The 20,228-nt window shown below is 38.2% G+C and overlaps 1 non-coding gene across 1 annotated transcript; it reads right to left on the minus strand.

The window, feature by feature from the left end:
- Positions 1-291: 291 nt before the first annotated feature.
- On the minus strand, positions 292-400 carry LOC121203833 (small nucleolar RNA R71). The gene has a single exon (XR_005898768.1). It is a non-coding gene; the product is annotated as a small nucleolar RNA R71 (small nucleolar RNA).
- Positions 401-20,228: the final 19,828 nt, after the last annotated feature.

Consider the following 20,228-nt stretch of genomic DNA (forward strand, 5'->3'; position numbering starts at 1 on the left):
GATATCAAGGCACCCCAATTCAAATTGAAACCATTGATGTTTCAAATGCTTCAAACGGTGGGCTAGTTTAGTGGTATGCCCGCAAAAGATCCATATCTTCACATTCGATTATTCATGGAGGTAAATGAAGCTGGTGTGATTGAAGATGCGTTAAGGTTGAAGTTGTTTCCATACTCATTACGTCATTAAGCACGAGCATGGCTGAATTCATTGCCACCAAGTTCAATATCTACTTGGCGAGAATTAGCGGAAAGGTTTTTGGTAAAGTATTTTCCACCAAGTAAGAACGTAAAGTTGCAAAATGCGATAACTACTTTTTAATAATTGGATCACAAGTCCCTATATCAGGCGTGGGAAAGATTCAAGGAATTTCTTCGTAAGTGTCCTCATCATGGGACTCCTCAATGTATCCAACTAGAGATGTTTTATAACGGTCTCAGTGCATACACAAGATTAATGGTAGATGTGTAACAGCCTAATTTAGGGCCTAGTAAGAATAGTGGTCTCAGGACCACAAATCTGGAGTCGAGTAAATTATTTTATAATTATTTTGATGTTATAGCATGATTATATGAATACATGGAAAATTTGGTGAGTGAATTTTGATGTTCGTGAGCTCAATTGAGAAAAAGGCTAAATCGCATAAAATATAAAAGTCCTATTTTGATAGATAAAAGTGCCAAATAGCTAGAGAACCTAAATCAGGGGTATTTAAATGGAAATTAGACCCTAATATTGTGCATGGCCGACCATAGGAGGTAATTTGGTCAAAAAGTCCAAGTTTGGTAGGTTTGGTGGCTAATTTGATTAAAATAGAAATAAAATAAAAGAAATATTATATCATCCTATTTCCCATTTCTTCTCCATCGATTTTTTAGACATTTTTTGGGGTTTTGAGCTTCAAAAATTTTAGTAACTTTAAGTCTTCACAAATAAGTGATTTTAATGGCTTTTCTTGAACATTTTTGTACTTTTGAGACCCTTGAAGCATGAGCTTTCAAATGAAGGTACTATTTTGCAAAATGATCAAAAGTGTAGGATTTTCCATGAAACTGGGTTTATATGGGAGAAATGAGTCTTGGATGTCTTATAACCAATTTTTGTGAAAGGTATTAGTACGAAAACACCTAAAAGGACTATTTTGCATAAGTTGTAAAATAGATTATAAATGGGTGAAATAGTGGGAATTCGGAGTTGCTATAAGAGTATAAAAGGTTCGGCTAGGCTTAAGATATGAAGAAATTTGATAAAAATTGATTTTCGGGCCTAAGGGTAAAATGGTCATTTTGTCTAAGTCTAGGGGCAAGATGGTCATTTTATCAAAGATATGAATTTTTGATTTCTTAATTTTATTTAGTGACTAAATAAGTGCATTTTTGCGATTATAGATCAAGAATCACCAAATCCTAACTTAAGCCGGGGAAAAGCCAAGCAAATCGATTAAATCGACTAGTCGCCACATTTTGTAATCTGAGATACGTTATATGTAAATAATACAACTACATTGATAATGTCGAAACCATTTTAAAAGAAGCCTTTTTAAAAAAAAACGAAAATGAGAGTCGCCACCAATCAGTTTAAGTGTGATTGAACCACCTTCAAACCGCTTTTTGTTTGAAATCATTTGTTTTGGTCTACAAAATCAAGAAAACGAGTTCGGGAGTCGGTTACGTACGAAAAAGGGTTAGCACCCTCGTAACGCCCAAAAAGTTGGTACCAAATTGAATAACTTTCTGTCTTTAATGCTAGAATTTTGGAAGTATTTAAAAATATGATCCCTTTTGAAGTTAAAATAGCTTGAGTTGAAAACCAAGATTTCTTCGTTCCATAAGAATACGAATATCACATCCAGCTTGATAGGACACAATATTCCAAAACTCTTGCAACTAAAGTCACCTCGTAATTTATAAAATCGTTTAGAAGGGTATTTTAGGCATTTAGACAAACTGGAAATTGCAACCCAGCATGTTAGGGCACTACTTCCCGAGTTCCTAACTACCAAAAAACATTGCCTTATCTTTTTTTAAAAAAATCTTTTTGGATCAAATGAATTATAAAAATTCTTTAAAGTGATGATGCATTTAACATATTACAAAGGATCAATATTACATAAATTAACCCATATGATACCTATTTTAACATTCCATGCAAATATAATAGAGATGATGAGTAATAGAATAAATTGCACAATATACGTCAACATTTTATGCATATGTGATCATAGATAATATCAAATATACATGCATTATCGTTACATACTAAATATAACATAGAGCATAATGAATACAACAATATAAATTGCATAATATATATGTGATAATATTTCATGCAAATGTAACTTAAATCAACATAAATAGTTAATTTTCATGCGGATAACAAATAACATAAAATAACGAATAATCTATAAAAATTTAACCTACTAAAACAATCTAAAAAAAATAAAAATAAATTATAAACGTGTTAAAAGTAAATCAAATAAGATAAAAATAAAGATATTTTAAAATATTAAGAATGATATAAGAATGATAAAGGAATACCCTATTTTTTAAAATATGATACATACATATAAATTATATTACAGGATATAATAACTTAATATATGAAAAATGTACTAAATATTGATATTACACATATTTATTTAATAAAAAATTAAAAAACATATATAAGTAATAAGTAATAAAATAATGTATATTTTATAATAAAATAAATGTAATGTAAAGAATAATGTATGGTAAAATATATAACATACGATAAAATTTATAAACAAAATATATAATGATATAAACTATATGATAGATAAAGTATAAAATAATAAAAATGATATAATAAGTAACTTTACATATGAATATGGTAAAATAAATATAATATATATAGTAAAAATGTATAACATATAATAAAATATAAACATAATAGAATAAATAATATATATTAAAAATATAACATATAATAAAATTTATAAAGATGTATATAATAATATATATTATTTTATATAACTAACATTTATAAAAAATAAATAATACATATAATATTTAAAATGAATCAAAAATAAGAAAACTAAAATTGAATTTTATAAGAAAAATTAGGGCCAGTTACAAATAAAAGGAAAATTTGGGTTAAATGGAAACGTGCATTAAAACTGAGGGACTCACTGGGCAATTAGCCCTAATCCCCAAAATGACACCGTTTTCAGAATAAGTCTTATAGTGACCAGAGAGACTAAATTGAAACAAACGTAAAAGGTTAAGGCCAATTTAAAATAAAAATGAAATGCAATTATAAAATTTAAAAATGCAGAAGGATCGATTGAGCAATTTGCCCATTTATCAAAAACATGCGGATCCTTCCTGGGTCACGGGTCAACGCGCGGATCCTCTACTGAAACGGTGCCGTTTTAGTGGTTATTGGCTAAGCCAAAACGACACCGTTTTTATTATGCTATATATGCCAAAACTTAACCCAAAATTCATTTGGTAATCAGTTTTTAAAAAAAAAACTTTAAAATCCTCTGAAAGAGGAGAAAAGGGAAGCCCTCTGGCTCCGGTCTCCGGCCTCCGGCCACTGGACTGCAAGTGCCCATGCGCTGCACGCGCCGCCGTACACGGCGGAGGGAAGGCTAAACGTCTTTGTTTCTCAACGTGAATTTGTCGGTAAGTTCTCTTTTATACTCTTAGCAATATTTGTATGTAATCGTAGAAAAACAAAATAAAAGTAAATTAGCTCTTTTTTTTTAATTTTTATTGTATATGCCTGCTAAAAACTTTGTATTCTTGACAAACTGCTATATTTTTTTGTATATATGCTTCTATAAAAACTCTCCCCCCTTTACATCATTTTGATTCGGGCTTTTATAGCCACTGAAAATAATATTCTATCTGTTTGATTTTGATTCCCTGCCATATTTGGATTGCCTCTGTTGTTGTTCTTTCCTTTTTGTAGATACTAGCGCGAAATCTGGCGACGATGGGGTGTCGATTCATGCGCAGATTACTGTAGTCACGACGCCGATGGAGGCGTCGATGAAGGGTCACTGAAACGTTGCCAGACGAAAGGGCGTGATGTTTGCGGCGCGAAGCTTCTGGAAACCCTAGGGTTTCCTGTTTCAGTTTAGGGTTTGGGCCTTATTGGGCTTTACTGATTTGGGTTTAGTTGTTGGGTTTTAGGTATTTGGGCTGAAAGTTTTAAGGTGTAGCCGGGTATAGGGTTAATTTTGGGTTTAGACCAGTTAGGTTACAAGTGTAACCGAGTTTGGGCTATCGGGCCTTTAGGCCTGTTTATTTTAAATGGACTGTTAAATGGACTTTATTATTTTTAAATAAAATTTGTTTTTGTTTTTATTATTTATGGGCCCGGGTAAATTTGGGTTATTACAGCTGCCCCTTTTTGCTTGTTACTGTGTAACAGGAATAGAGCAAAGATTTCAAAAAGACCAAATTTGCCCGGCCTGGCCAAGTCTCGAGATCTTGATCCTCATCTTCCTCAAAGGTATTCTGATAGCTTTAGGAATGTCAAATTGGCGATCTTCAACCTGTTTCTTGCAAACTCAGGAATGCCAAATCTATTATTTTCGATCTGCTCTTTAACAATATAAAGATGCCAAATCTGCTATCTTCGATCTGCTTTTTGACAATACAGAGACGCCAAATCTGCTATATTCGATCTGCTCTCTAACAATACAGAGACGCCAAATTTTCTATCTTCGATCTGCTCTCTGACAATACAGAGATACCAAATCTACTATCTTCGATCTGCTCTCTGACAATACAGAGACGCCAAATCTGCTATCATCGATCTACTCTCTGACAATGCAGAGACGCCAGATCTGCTATCTTTGATTTGCTCTTTGACAATACAGAGACGCCAAATTTGCTATCATTGATCTGCTCTTTGACAATATAGAGACGCCAAATCTGATATCTTCGATCTGCTCTCTGACCATACAGAGACGTCAAATCCATTATCTTCGATCTATTCTCTAACAATACAGAGACGCCAAATCTGTTATCTTTGATCTGCTCCTTGTAAACGCAAGGATACCAAATCATCTTGGATCTACTTCGATGTGAAAACATCCGAAGGTTAGATTTACTATGTCTTCGATCTACTCTCCGTCGACTATGGAGACGCTAAATCTGTTTCTTCGATTTGTTCTCTGACAATACAGAGATGCCAAATCTGCTATCTTCGATCTACTCTCTGACAATACAGAGATACCAAATCTGCTATCTTTGATCTGCTCTCTGACAATACAGAGACACCAAATCTGATATCTTCGATCTGTTCTCTGACAATACAGAGATGCCCAATCATCTTGGATCTGTTTCAGCGTTAACATCTGAAGGTCAGATCTGCTATGCTTTAGCCTGTTACTCTACTGCTTAGAGGGTTAAGGCGCATCAATCTTCATTGTCCCTTGAAGGACATAACCTGTATAATGTCTATGAGTTCATGGCTAGTAAGTCAAATGCTCCTAATTAAACCTGTTATAATGCAAAATGTTTATGAATATGACCACTATTCCAGACATCACCACTCATTCCTTCGTCGAAGTTTATCCTTATTTCTCTCGAAGTATCATTCCTACTCAGCCTGTGGGTTTGTACCATTTTTCAAATGCTATGACCCACCAAAAATGTTTGTATGATGATCCTCTCTTAGGATCGAATCATTTGATTTGTCCAATCATCATTTTGGACTAAAGAAAGAATTTCCTTGAGTTCTTTCAAACCTCACTTACGTGAATTCCTCGAACAATTGTTCTGTTTTAGTTTCTTGTATTATATAGAAATTTCCAGAGTAATGAGCAAAACTTTATTTGTGAAAATTATTTAGTTCATCTATCATTATTTTAATGCAACGTACTTTAAGAATAATGGAAGATGAATTTAATCTTGAGAATAATTATATTTGAATGAATTTGTCAAAAATATGAAGGAAATTAATCTGATAGCCTATCTTTGAGAAGAAACAGAATCTTAAGATAGCAAACAAGACAAAAATTAGATGCCTTAGATATCGCCGCTTGAGCGTCTGTTCACCAACTCCATGAAGGCTTTCTTGATTTCAACATGTGTTTAAAAGATCCAAAGTACTTCGTTGATGCCCCGATATGCAACGCGCTTCGCTCTTTGTTGAGTCAAATATAGCAAGATTACCGTGTACTCTTAAAAATTTGAGCTGCCTTTCGGGTTTTCAACTCAAAACCCCTTTGGTCACAAGGCGCCCTTTGCGGGTTTTCACCTTGGCCTCTCTATTTTTTTTAAATTTTTTCGAAAACTCAAGGCGCCCATTGCGAGTTTTCACCCTGGGTTCTCCTCTCCTTTAGACAAAGTACTTTTTGACTGAGTCTGAATTCACTGGATTGGGTAAACTCTTCCCATCCATTTCCGTTAAGATCAATGCACCTCCAGAGAAGGCATTCTTTACGACATACGGGCCTTCCCAATTTGGCATCCATTTTCCTCTAAAGTCCTTCTAAATGGGAAGGATCTTTTTCATCACAAGATCCCCTCATGGAATTCTCTTGGTCGTACTTTCTTGTCGTAAGCTTGCATCATTCGCTTCTGATACACCTAACCATGACGAGTGGCTGTTAACCTTTTTTCCTCAATCAAGTTCAACTGATCATATCGCGATTGTATCCATTCAGCTTCATCCAACTTTATCTCTGACAGGACTCGGAGAGACAGTATTTCCACTTCAATGGGTAACACTGCTTCCATCCCATAAACCAACGAGAAAGAAGTTGCCCTAGTAGAGGTTCTGACGGACATTCGGTAGGCTAAGAGTGCAAATGGTAATTTCTCATGCCAATCTCTGTAGGTTTCAGTCATTTTCCCCACTATCTTCTTGATGTTTTTTTTAGCAGCTTCCACTGCCCCATTCATCTTTGGGCGATATGGAGATGAATTATGATGCTTAATCTTGAACTGACTGCAAACTTCTGCTATTGTTCTGTTGTTCAAGTTCAATGCATTGTCTGATATGATCCTGTCAAGCATCTCATACCGACAAATGATCTCTTTCTTCAAGAATCGACTCACAGCGGACTTAGTAACATTCGCATAAGAAGCAGCCTCTACCCACTTCGTGAAGTAATCAATGACCACAAAGATAAAGTGATGCCCATTTGAAGCTTTTGGTGATATTGGCCCAATGACATCCATGCCCTACATGGAAAAAGGCCATGGAGAAGTCACAACATGTAGAGGTGAAGGTGGTACATGAATCTTATCTCCATAAATCTGACATTTATGGCATTTCTTAGCGTAGTTGATACAATCCCCTTCCATAGTAGACCAATAATATCCAAACCTCATGATTTGTCTAGCCACCGTGAAACCATTAGCGTGCGTCCCACAAACACCCTCGTGAACTTCTTCCAAGATTAACTTAGCTTCCATGGCGTCAACGCATCTCAACAATACTTGGTCCTTTCTTCTTTTGTACAAGATATCCCCATCCAAAACATAGTCGTAGGCTAATCTCCTTAAAGTTCGCTTATCATTTTCAGTTGCCTGTTCTGGGTATTTACTATCTCTCACATATCGCAATATATCCTGATACCAAGGGTTATCATCCTTTTCTTCTTCCTCAATGTTACAACAGCGAGCTGGAGCCTCAAAGATACTCATCTGAATGGGTCTCATCTCCTCCTCTTTATTCGCTTTAATCATTGAAGCCAAGGTTGCTAGAGCATCTGCCATCTGGTTTTTGTCTCGTGGGATATAATTGAAAGTGATGTCATCGAACTCCTCAAGTAACCCCGAGACTACCTTTCAATAATTGATCAATTTAGGATCTCTTGTCCCCCATTCACCTCTAAGCTGGTAAATCACCAATGCAGAGTCTCCATATACTTCCAAGGTTCTTATTCCTCGCTCTATAGCCGCTCGGAGTCCCATGATGCACGCTTCATACTCGGCCATATTTTTTGTACAACCAAAATCCAACTTGCACGTGAATGGATAATGATCACCATTTGGGGATGTAACACCCCGAACCCGAGACCGTCACCGGAGTCGAACACGAGGTGTTAACAGACTTTAAAAATTTTCCATACACTGCCAATCTGCATAATAGTCGCTTTAAAAATCATATCTTGAGTTTAGAAACTCGGAATCCAGTTCCGTAAATTTTCCTTGAAACTAGACTCATATACCCATCTAAATATTTTTTTCTAGAATTTTTGGTTGGGCCAATTAGTACAGTTTATAAGTCAAAGTCTCCCATGTTACAGGGATCGACTACACTGACCTTTGCGCATTACGACTTGGATATCTCCCTGTACAGGGCTTCAATACTGATGCCGTTTGTTTCTATAGAAACTAGACTCAAAGGGGAATCTATACATATATTGCTTGACTCCTAATTGTCTCTGGTTAATTTGTAATGAATTTCCAAAGTCAGAACAGGAAATCCAGAAACCGTTCTGGCCCTGTCCCACGAGAACCTGAATATCTCTTAACATACTGTCCGTATGATTGTTTCGTTACTTTCCTATGAAAATAGATTCATCAAGGTTCGTTTAAATAATTTATTCACTATTTAATTCCATTCCTACTATTTTTAGTGATTTTCCAAATCTACATCACTGCTGCTGTCAGCATCTGCCTTTAAGGTAGACTTTACCTATTTCATGGTTTCCATGATTCAACTAGCCCTTTTTGTATAAATAGCACAATTTATGATAGTGATTAACCATTCCCATGGCCAATCCTTGTCAAGCATATCCACACCAAATGATTATAACATTATACTCAAACACATATAAGCCATTTTCGCATGGCTATCCAAAATTATACAAGTCCAAAGGGTCCACGACCCACAACAAATGGGTAGTCCTATACATGCCATTTCGAAGTTCAACCAAAATTGTACCAAAAGGGGGGGGCTTTGATAGTGTGGGCGACTTTGACTTCAAGATCCCGAGTCCGATAGCTGGAGAACCAAATCTATAAAACAGAGGAGCAATGAAACGGAGTAAGCAATTTATGCTTAGTAAGTTTTGAGCAAGGAATTCCAGCACAACAAAAGTATAGCATTCATATAGCTAAACGGATAATTTCATATGCACAAAATTTCGATATCATACTTGATTCACATTACCAACCCTTATGTACATACACAAAAGATCAACTTAGCCAAAGGCCGGTAGCTCGTTTATCAACTGAGCGAATACTTATTTGTAAGGGCTCAACTAAATTCAAGCACATACGAAACATACCTCAATGTTGGGATGTTTCTAGAGTATTAACTGAAATTTTTACAGCAAGATCATTCATTCCCAAATCACGTACCTTCGGAATTTAACCGGATATAGCTCCTCGTTCAAATGCCTTCGGGACATAGCCCGGTTATAGTAACTCGCACAAATGCCTTCGGGACTTAACCCGGATTTAGTAACTCGCACAAATGCCTTCGGGACTTAACCCGGATTTAGTAACTCGCACAAATGCCTTCGGGCTTAGCCCGGAATTAGTATCTCGCACAAATGCCTTCGGATCTTAGTCCGGATATGGTCACTTAGCACAAAGCCTTCGGGACTTAGCCCGGACATCATTCAAATAACCATGCACATTTAACAATAAATCATGGCACATTCGTATTTCATTTTCGTTAGCAAAACTCAAACACAAGACACTTATCATTCTTGTAATTTCGGCTCAATAGCCACACACAAAGAGCATGATTTTGATTTGCTTAAAACATGATCTAATCAAATCTTAATTTAAGCTCTCTTACTCAAGAACTTACCTCGGGTGTTGTCGAACGATTCCGATAGCTATTCGACCACTTTTTCCTTCCCTTTATCGGATTTATTTCCCCTTTGCTCTTGAGCTTAATTAAACAAATAAATTGATTTAATCATTTGAGCATCGAAAAGAGGAACACAAGGCACTTAGCCCATATTTATACATTAGACATTAAAGTCACATATGTACGGAATCATGAATCAAACTCAACATTTTAGCTAATTTTTTCCCCCTTGGCCGAATATGCATGTCTATTTTGGGGCCGATTTCAACACTTAATACATTCTACAAGTATGGTCACTTGTATTGACTAAACACCCTTTTGTTTCAAGTTCAAAACTTGGCTAATACACACATATATACACTAGTAAAGCATCCTCTCCCTTTCCATCAATTTAACACATGCATTACTCATTAATATACAAAAAAATTATATTCGGCCTTAGCACACAACTTGCTAGCCGATTCTTCTCCATCTAGCAACCAATGCACATATGTGCTCACTCAAAAATGCTAAAAAGAAGATTCAAGAATCATCAATCCACCATCACATGCATCATTACAAAGCTTTACACTTAGCATGCAAATGACATCAACACAAATCCACCTTAGCCGAAACTTAACTCATCTTCATGCCTCATCACCACAACATCAAACATCAACCAAGAATGATGCATCCATGGCCGAGTGTCATTTCCATCACATAGCAAGATTTAGACCATGGGCTAGGTAGAACTCAAGCTAACAACTAAAACATGCATGCATCTCATGGAACATCATCAAACATACCTTAGCCTAGCTACATGCATGGCCGAACCTCTTCAACCTTTCTTCTTCCTTCCTCCTTAAAATTTTTGGCCAAGGATGAACCAAAGGATGAGCACTTTTTTTTTGTTTTTCTTTCTAGTTTCGGCAAAATGGGGGGGGGAGAAACAACCACACACTTTTTTTGTTTTCATCATATTCCCTTTCATTATTTAATTTCCATGCTCATTATTTTATTTTTTTTCCACCCATGATGCACCAACCCAACATGTCTATGACATGTCTTGCCCATCACACTTGGTCTACCATGCTTGTCATGGCCGGCCACTACTAATAGGGGGGAAATTGACATGCAAGTCCCCCCTTTTTCAACATGCACTAATAGGCCCTTATGCTTTGACCTATCACATTTCAAAATTTTCTCACATAAGTCCTATTGACTAAATTCACATGCAATCGACTAAATCGAAGCTTGAAATTTTCACACATTCATAATTACAAATTCTAGAAAATAAATATCACATTCAAACATTTCGGTGACTCGGTTTAGCGGTCCCGAAACCACTTCCCGACTAGGGTCAATTTTGGGCTGTCACAACTCTCCCCCACTTAAGAAATTTTCGTCCTCGAAAATCTTACCGGTAAATAGGTTTGGGTATCGTTCTTTCATCGAGCTCTCGGTTTCCCAAGTAGCTTCCTCGATCCCGTGTTTGACCATAACACCTTAACTAACGGAACCCTTTTGTTTCGCAACTCTTTCACTTCACGAGCTAGGATACGAATCGGTTCTTCTTCATAACTCAAGTCAGATTGAATTTCAACTTCTGAAGGATTAATCACATGTGACGGATCGGATCTATAACGTCAAAGCATCGAAACATGAAAGACATCGTGAATCTTTTCAAGTTCAAGGGGCAAAATCAATCTATACGCAACCGGACCAACTCGTTCGGAGATTTCGTACGGCCCAATGAATCTCGGGCTCAACTTGCCCTTACGGCCAAATCTGAGTACCTTCTTCCAAGGTGAAACTTTAAGAAACACTTTATCTCCCACCTGATATTCAATGTCCTTTCGTTTCAAATCCGCATATGATTTTTGACAATCTGTGGCTGCTTTCAGAGTTTCACGGATTACCTTTACTTTTTGTTCGGCATCCTTAATCAAATCAACTCTAAAAATTTTACTTTCACCGAGCTCGGTCCAAAACAATGGTCTACGGCATTTACAACCGTACAAAGCCTCGTAAGGTGCCATCTTAATACTTGATTGAAAACTATTGTTGTAAGCGAATTCAATCAAAGGTAAATACCGTTCCTATGAGCTACTGAACTCGAGGATGCAACATCTCAACATATCCTCAAGTATATGAATTATCCGCTCAGATTGACCATCGATTTGGGGATGAAAAGCAGTGCTAAAATGCAGCTTGGTACCCAAAGCTTCTTGCAATTTCCTCCAAAATCGCGAGGTGAATCTCGGATCTCTATCCGACACGATAGAAATAGGTACCCCGTGTAATCTCACAATCTGAGAAACATACAATTCGGCTAGTTTATCCAATGAAAAATCCGTACGCACGGGGATAAAGTGAGCCGACTTAGTCAGTCTATCAACAACAACCCAAATCGCATCCTTCTTACTTGCTGACAATGGTAGTCCGGACACAAAGTCCATTGTGACTCGATCCCATTTCCACTCGGGTATCATGATCGGCTGAAGTAATCCTGAAGGCACTTGATGTTCCGCTTTCACTTGTTGACATATTAAACATCTCGAAACAAAGTCGGAGATGTCTCGTTTCATACCATGCCACCAAAACCAATGTTTCAAATCGTTGTACATTTTCGTACTCCCCGGGTGAATTGACATTCGGCTACAATGGGCTTCGTTCAGAATCATCAAAATGAGTTCCGAATTCCTTGGAACACACAAACGACTTCTGAACCTTAAACAATCATCATCATCAATTTGAAACTCCGATTCCTTGTTCGGAGCACACTCAGCCCGTTTTGCAACCAATTCATCATCAACTTTCTGGGCTTCACGAATTTGATGAATCAATAATGGTTTGGCTTTTAATTCAGCTACTAACACATTGTCGGGTAGAACAGACAAGTGCACATTCATCGCTCGTAAAGCAAACAATGATTTCCGGCTTAAGGCGTCCGCAACCACATTAGCCTTTCCCGGGTGGTAATCAATGACAAGCTCGTAATCTTTCAACAACTCAAGCCAACGTCTTTGTCGCAGATTTAAGTCTCTTTGAGTCATCAAATATTTGAGACTTTTGTGATCCGAAAATACATGGCACTTTTCACCAAATAAGTAATGTCACCATATTTTTAAAGCAAATACGATGGCAGCTAGTTCAAGATCATGGGTCGGATAATTTTTCTCATGTGGCTTTAATTGTCTCGACGCATAGGCCACCACTCGACCTTCTTGCATCAATACGCAACCCAACCCAAGTAGGGATGCGTCACTATAAATGACAAACTCTTTGCCCGATTCGGGTTGCACTAAAATTGGAGCTTCAGTCAAATAAGTTTTCAGTTGATCGAACTTTTCTGACATTTCTCCGTCCATTCGAACTTAACATCCTTTTGAAGTAGCTTCGTCATTGGTGTGGCTATCATCGAGAAACCTTTTACAAATCGTCGGTAATAACCGGCGAGCCCCAGGAAGCTCCGAACTTCGGTAATATTTCATGGAGGCTTCCAGTTAAGTATGGCTGAAATTTTGCTCGGGTCAACTCGAATACCCGATGCGGATACCACATGACCCAAGAAGCTAACCTCTCTTAACCAGAACTCACACTTACTGAACTTAGCATATAACTGCTTCTCCCGCAAAATTTGCAACACTAGTCTCAGGTGCTCAGCATGTTCGGTCTCATCTCTTGAATAGACCAAGATGTCATCAATGAACACAACTACGAACCGATCCAAATATGGTCTGAAGATCCGATTCATCAAATCCATAAATACCGCAGGGGCATTAGTGAGCCCAAACGGCATCACTAAGAACTCGTAGTGACCATATCTCGTTCTGAAGGCAGTTTTGGATGTGTCTGAATCTCGAATTCGCAACTGATAATAGCCCGATCTCAAATCTATTTTTGAGAACACTGAGGCTCCCTTCAGTTGGTCGAACAAATCATCGATACGCGGTAACGGATATTTGTTCTTTATCGTCACTTTATTCAGTTGACGATAGTCAATGCACAACCTCATGGTTCCGTCCTTCTTTTTCACGAACAATACTGGTGCACCCCAAGGTGAGAAACTTGGTCGAGCAAAACCTCTATCCGTCAATTCTTGCAACTGAGCTTTCAACTCTTTTAACTCGGTTGGAGCCATACGATACGGAGCCATCGAAATCGGCATAGTCCCAGGTACAAGCTCAATACCAAACTCTATCTCCCGAACAGGTGGTAAACCCGGTAATTCTTCAGGAAAAACATCCGGGTATTCACAAACCACTGGCACAGATTCGGGTTTCTTTTCTAATTCTTTGTCATCAAGTACATACGCAAGGTATGCTTCGCACCCTTTTCTTTCATATTTCTGGGCCAACATTGCTGATATTACAGCTGGCATCCCCTCCAAGTCCGTAGACTCAACTCGGATTACTTCGTTATTTGCACAGCTCAAATCAATAGTCTTGCTTTTGCAATTCACAACCGCCTCATGCGCGGTCAACCAATCCAAACCAAGAATAACATCAAATTCATCAAATGGCAAAAGCATCAAGTCCGCCGGAAAACAGGAACCTCGAATTACTAGGGGACATTCCTTACACACTTTGTCGACAAGCACGTAACGACCCAAGGGGTTTGACACCCGAATTACGAACTCAGTAGACTCAATAGGTAAAGTCTTACTGGATGCTAAGGTTTCACATATGTAAGAATGAGTAGAACCGGGGTCAATCAAAGCAATTACATTAGTATCAAAGAGAGTAAAAGTACCGGTAATAACATCAGGCGAAGAAGCATCCTCGCGGGCACGTATAGCATAAGCTCTAGCAGGCGCACGAGCCTCGGATCTGGTCGTCGCATCTCTAGATCCTCTCTGACCACCACTAGCATTGCCCTTATTTCCAGATGGTCTACCTCGAGCAGTGGTAGCACCCGGTTTCCCACTCTGATTTACATTCTGTTCAGACAACCTCGGGCAATCTTTAATGAAGTGGTCAACTGATCCGCACTTGTAACAGGAGCGGTCAGGGAATCTACAACTCCCCGAATGCCATTTACCGCAATATCGACATTTCATTCTGTCTCGACGTTCATTCCCAACACTGGCGACCGAAGTGCCTCGTGTACCCATAGGGGGTTGATCACGATCTCGTCTAAAAAGGCCCGAAGTGCCTCTCGACCAGCCCACATCATCTCAAAATTTCTTCGATGCCTGTTGAAGAGACTTTCCCGAAGATCTTTTACGAAACACTCCAGTTCCCACATCAACTTTTTGTTTTTCTTTTCTAAGCTCTTCGGCTTTGCAAGCTCGCTCGACAAGTACTACGAACTCTCGTATTTCAAGAACGCCAACGAACATTTTTATATCTTCATTCAGCCCATCCTCGAAGCGTTTACACATGATAGCCTCGGACGAAACACATTCCTGAGCGTATTTGCTAAGTATAACAAATTTTCGCTCGTAATCAGTAACCGACATGGAACCTTGCTTAAGCTCAAGAAATTCCTTCCGTTTTTGATCAATAAATCTCTGACTGATATACTTTTTCCGAAACTCAGTTTGGAAAAACTCCCAAGTTACTTGCTCTCGGGGCACAACAGAAGTCAGAGTACTCCACCAATAGTAGGCAGAATCACGTAGCAAGGAGATAGTACACTTTAGGCATTCATCGGGTGTACAAGATAGCTCATCGAGTACCCGGATAGTGTTGTCCAACCAAAATTCAGCTTGCTCGGCATCGTCGCTATCCGTAGCTTTAAATTCAGTAGCCCCATGTTTTTGGATTCTGTCAACTGGGGGCTTATTTGACCTTATTTGGTCAGTTATCGGAGGTATTGTAGGTGCGGGGGTTGTATTAGTCGGGAAGGGAGGTTGTGGAACAGCCGTATTAGTTCGAATGTATTGGTTGAACCAATCATTCATCACGCTATAGAAAGCTTGTCTAGCTTCATCATTCGGGTTACTAGCATTAGGTTGAGAGTCCGCCGGCACTGTCCCTTGTGCGGGAGCAGGCACTACACTCTCAAGATCATCAGCTACCTCTCGGTCGGGATCGGGATCCATTACTATAAATAAACACATTTACAATTGTCAGAAATCACCACACTATCAAGTAATCACATAAAATGGCATGTATAGCTAGACCCAACGCATTACGGTAGTCCTAGAATCGACTAAACCATAGCTCTGATACCAATCAAATGTAACACCCCGAACCTGAGACCGTCACCGGAGTCGAACACGAGGTGTTAACAGACTTTAAAAATTTTCCCGACATTGCCAATCTGCGTAATAGTCGCTTTAAAAATCATATCTTGAGTTCAGAAACTCGGAATCCAGTTCCGTAAATTTTCCCTGAAACTAGACTCATATTCCCATCTACATATTTTTTTCTAGAATTTTTGGTTGGGCCAATTAGTACAGTTTATTAGTCAAAGTCTCCCATGTTACAGGGATCGACTACACTGACCTTTGCGTATTACGACTTGGATATCTCCCTGTACAGGGCTTCAATACTGATGCCGTTTGTTTCTATAGAAACTAGACTCAAAGAGGAATCTATACATATATTGCTTGACTCCTAATTGTCTCTGGTTAATTTGTAATGAATTTCCAAAGTCGGAACAGGAAATCCAGAAACCGTTCTGGCCCTGTCTCACGAGAACCTGAATATCTCTTAACATACTGTCCGTATGATTGTTTCGTTACTTTCCTATGAAAATAGATTCATCAAGGTTCATTTACATAATTTATTCACTATTTAATTCCATTCCTACTATTTTTAGTAATTTTCCAAATCTACATCACTGCTGCTGTCAGCATCTGCCTTTAAGGTAGACTTTACCTATTTCATGGTTTCCATGATTCAACTAGCCCTTTTTGCATAAATAGCACAATTTATGATAGTGATTAACTATTCCCATGGCCAATCCTTGTCAAGCATATCCACACCAAATGATTATAACATTATACTCAAACACATATAAGCCATTTTCGCATGGCTATCCAAAATTATACAAGTCCAAAGGGTCCACGACCCACAACAAACGGGTAGTCCTATACATGCCATTTCGAAGTTCAACCAAAATTGTACCAAAAGGGGAGGGCTTTGATAGTGTGGGCGACTTTGACTTCAAGATCCCGAGTCCGATAGCTGGAGAACCAAATCTATAAAACAGAGGAGCAATGAAACGGAGTAAGCAATTTATGCTTAGTAAGTTTTGAGCAAGGAATTCCAGCACAACAAAAGTATAGCATTCATATAGCTAAACGGATAATTTCATATGCACAAAATTTCGATATCATACTTGATTCACATTACCAACCCTTATGTACATACACAAAAGATCAACTTAGCCAAAGGCCGGTAGCTCGTTTATCAACTGAGCGAATACTTATTTGTAAGGGCTCAACTAAATTCAAGCACATACGAAACATACCTCAATGTTGGGATGTTTCTAGAGTATTAACTGAAATTTTTACAGCAAGATCATTCATTCCCAAATCACGTACCTTCGGAATTTAACCGGATATAGCTCCTCGTTCAAATGCCTTCGGGACATAGCCCGGTAATAGTAACTCGCACAAATGCCTTCGGGACTTAACCCGGATTTAGTAACTCGCACAAATGCCTTCGGGACTTAACCCGGATTTAGTAACTCGCACAAATGCCTTCGGGCTTAGCCCGGAATTAGTATCTCGCACAAATGCCTTCGGATCTTAGTCCGGATATGGTCACTTAGCACAAAGCCTTCGGGACTTAGCGCGGACATCATTCAAATAACCATGCACATTTAACAATAAATCATGGCACATTCGTATTTCATTTTCGTTAGCAAAACTCAAACACAAGACACTTATCATTCTTGTAATTTCGGCTCAATAGCCACACACAAAGAGCATGATTTTGATTTGCTTAAAACATGATCTAATCAAATCTTAATTTAAGCTCTCTTACTCAAGAACTTACCTCGGGTGTTGTCGAACGATTCCGATAGCTATTCGACCACTTTTTCCTTCCCTTTATCGGATTTATTTCCCCTTTGCTCTTGAGCTTAATTAAACAAATAAATTGATTTAATCATTTGAGCATCGAAAAGAGGAACACAAGGCACTTAGCCCATATTTATACATTAGACATTAAAGTCACATATGTACGGAATCATGAATCAAACTCAACATTTTAGCTAATTTTTTTCCCCCTTGGCCGAATATGCATGTCTATTTTGGGGCCGATTTCAACACTTAATACATTCTACAAGTATGGTCACTTGTATTGACTAAACACCCTTTTGTTTCAAGTTCAAAACTTGGCTAATACACACATATATACACTAGTAAAACATCCTCTACCTTTCCATCAATTTAACACATGCATTACTCATTAATATACAAAAAAATTATATTCGGCCTTAGCACACAACTTGCTAGCCGATTCTTCTCCATCTAGCAACCAATGCACATATGTGCTCACTCAAAAATGCTAAAAAGAAGATTCAAGAATCATCAATCCACCATCACATGCATCATTACAAAGCTTTACACTTAGCATGCAAATGACATCAACACAAATCCACCTTAGCCGAAACTTAACTCATCTTCATGCCTCATCACCACAACATCAAACATCAACCAAGAATGATGCATCCATGGCCGAGTGTCATTTCCATCACATAGCAAGATTTAGACCATGGGCTAGGTAGAACTCAAGCTAACAACTAAAACATGCATGCATCTCATGGAACATCATCAAACATACCTTAGCCTAGCTACATGCATGGCCGAACCTCTTCAACCTTTCTTCTTCCTTCCTCCTTAAAATTTTTGGCCAAGGATGAACCAAAGGATGAGCACTTTTTTTTTTGTTTTTCTTTCTAGTTTCGGCAAAATGGGGGGGGGAGAAACAACCACACACTTTTTTTGTTTTCATCATATTCCCTTTCATTATTTAATTTCCATGCTCATTATTTTATTTTTTTTCCACCCATGATGCACCAACCCAACATGTCTATGACATGTCTTGCCCATCACACTTGGTCTACCATGCTTGTCATGGCCGGCCACTACTAATAGGGGGGAAATTGACATGCAAGTCCCCCCTTTTTCAACATGCACTAATAGGCCCTTATGCTTTGACCTATCACATTTCAAAATTTTCTCACATAAGTCCTATTGACTAAATTCACATGCAATCGACTAAATCGAAGCTTGAAATTTTCACACATTCATAATTACATATTCTAGACAATAAATATCACATTCAAACATTTCGGTGGCTCGGTTTAGCGGTCCCGAAACCACTTCTCGACTAGGGTCAATTTTGGGCTGTCACAGGGGATACCAAGACTGCCCCAATTTAATTTCCCACCGCATTAGATGCCCTATCAAAGCTTAACTTCCAAGGACAATCCTTTGTACTTGCTACAGACATCAACTCCTTATTTGGGAAATCAAAATTCAACGGATCATAGTTATCTAGAGCTCTACTTGCCAGAAATTCTGCTATCGCGCTTCCTTTTATAGCCTTCTGGCTCACATAGACTATGCCAAACTCTGAAAGCAGAATTTGCCACCTCGCCATTCTCCCATTCAAAGCTATTGACTCCATTATATACTTCAAAGGATCAAGTTTTGAAATAAGCCAAGTAGTATGATATAGCATGTACTGTCTTAACCTTCGAGTCGTCCAAATTAAAGCACAACACAATTTCTCAATTGGCGAATATCTCATCTCATACTCTGTGAATTTCTTACTGAGGTAGTATATCGCCTTCTCTTTTCTTCCCGACTCGTCATGTTGGCCAAGCACACATACTATAGAATTACTAAACACAGATAAGTACAAAATTAATGGTCTATCTGGACTAGGCGGAGATAACACTAGAGTATTTAACAAGTATTGCTTAACCTTATCAAAAGCATTCTGGCATTCCTCATTCCAAGTACCTTGGTTGTGTTTTCTAAGGATCACATTTCTCAGTTAATTGTGAAATAAATCGAGCAATATAATTCAACCTTCCAAGAAAACCCTGAACTTCCTTCTGAGTACGTGGTGGAGGCAAATCTCGTATGGCTCTAACTTTGTCTGAGTCAACTTCTATTCCCTTTTCGCTAACCACAAAGCCTAGTAATTTCCCCGACCTAGCTCCAAAAGTGCATTTTGTTGGATTAAGTTTTAACTGAAACTTCCGTAATCTCAGGAACAGCTTCCTCAAAACTTTAATATGTTCCTTCTCTGTTTGAGATTTGGCAATCATATCATAAACATACACCTCAATTTCTTTGTGCATCATATCATGGAATAAGTTCACCATAGCCCGTTGGTATGTTGCCCCTGCATTCTTTAATCCAAACGGCATTACTTTGTAACAAAAGGTGCCCCATAATGTTATGAAAATGGTTTTATCCATGTATTCTGGATGCATCTTGATATGATTGTACCACGAGAAGCCATCTATGAAGGAGAACAATGAATATCCCGCTGTGTTGTCTACCAAAGTGTCTATGT

Source organism: Gossypium hirsutum, chromosome A07 (genome assembly GCF_007990345.1).
Source record: "Gossypium hirsutum isolate 1008001.06 chromosome A07, Gossypium_hirsutum_v2.1, whole genome shotgun sequence".
NCBI classification, from domain to species: Eukaryota; Viridiplantae; Streptophyta; class Magnoliopsida; order Malvales; family Malvaceae; genus Gossypium; species Gossypium hirsutum.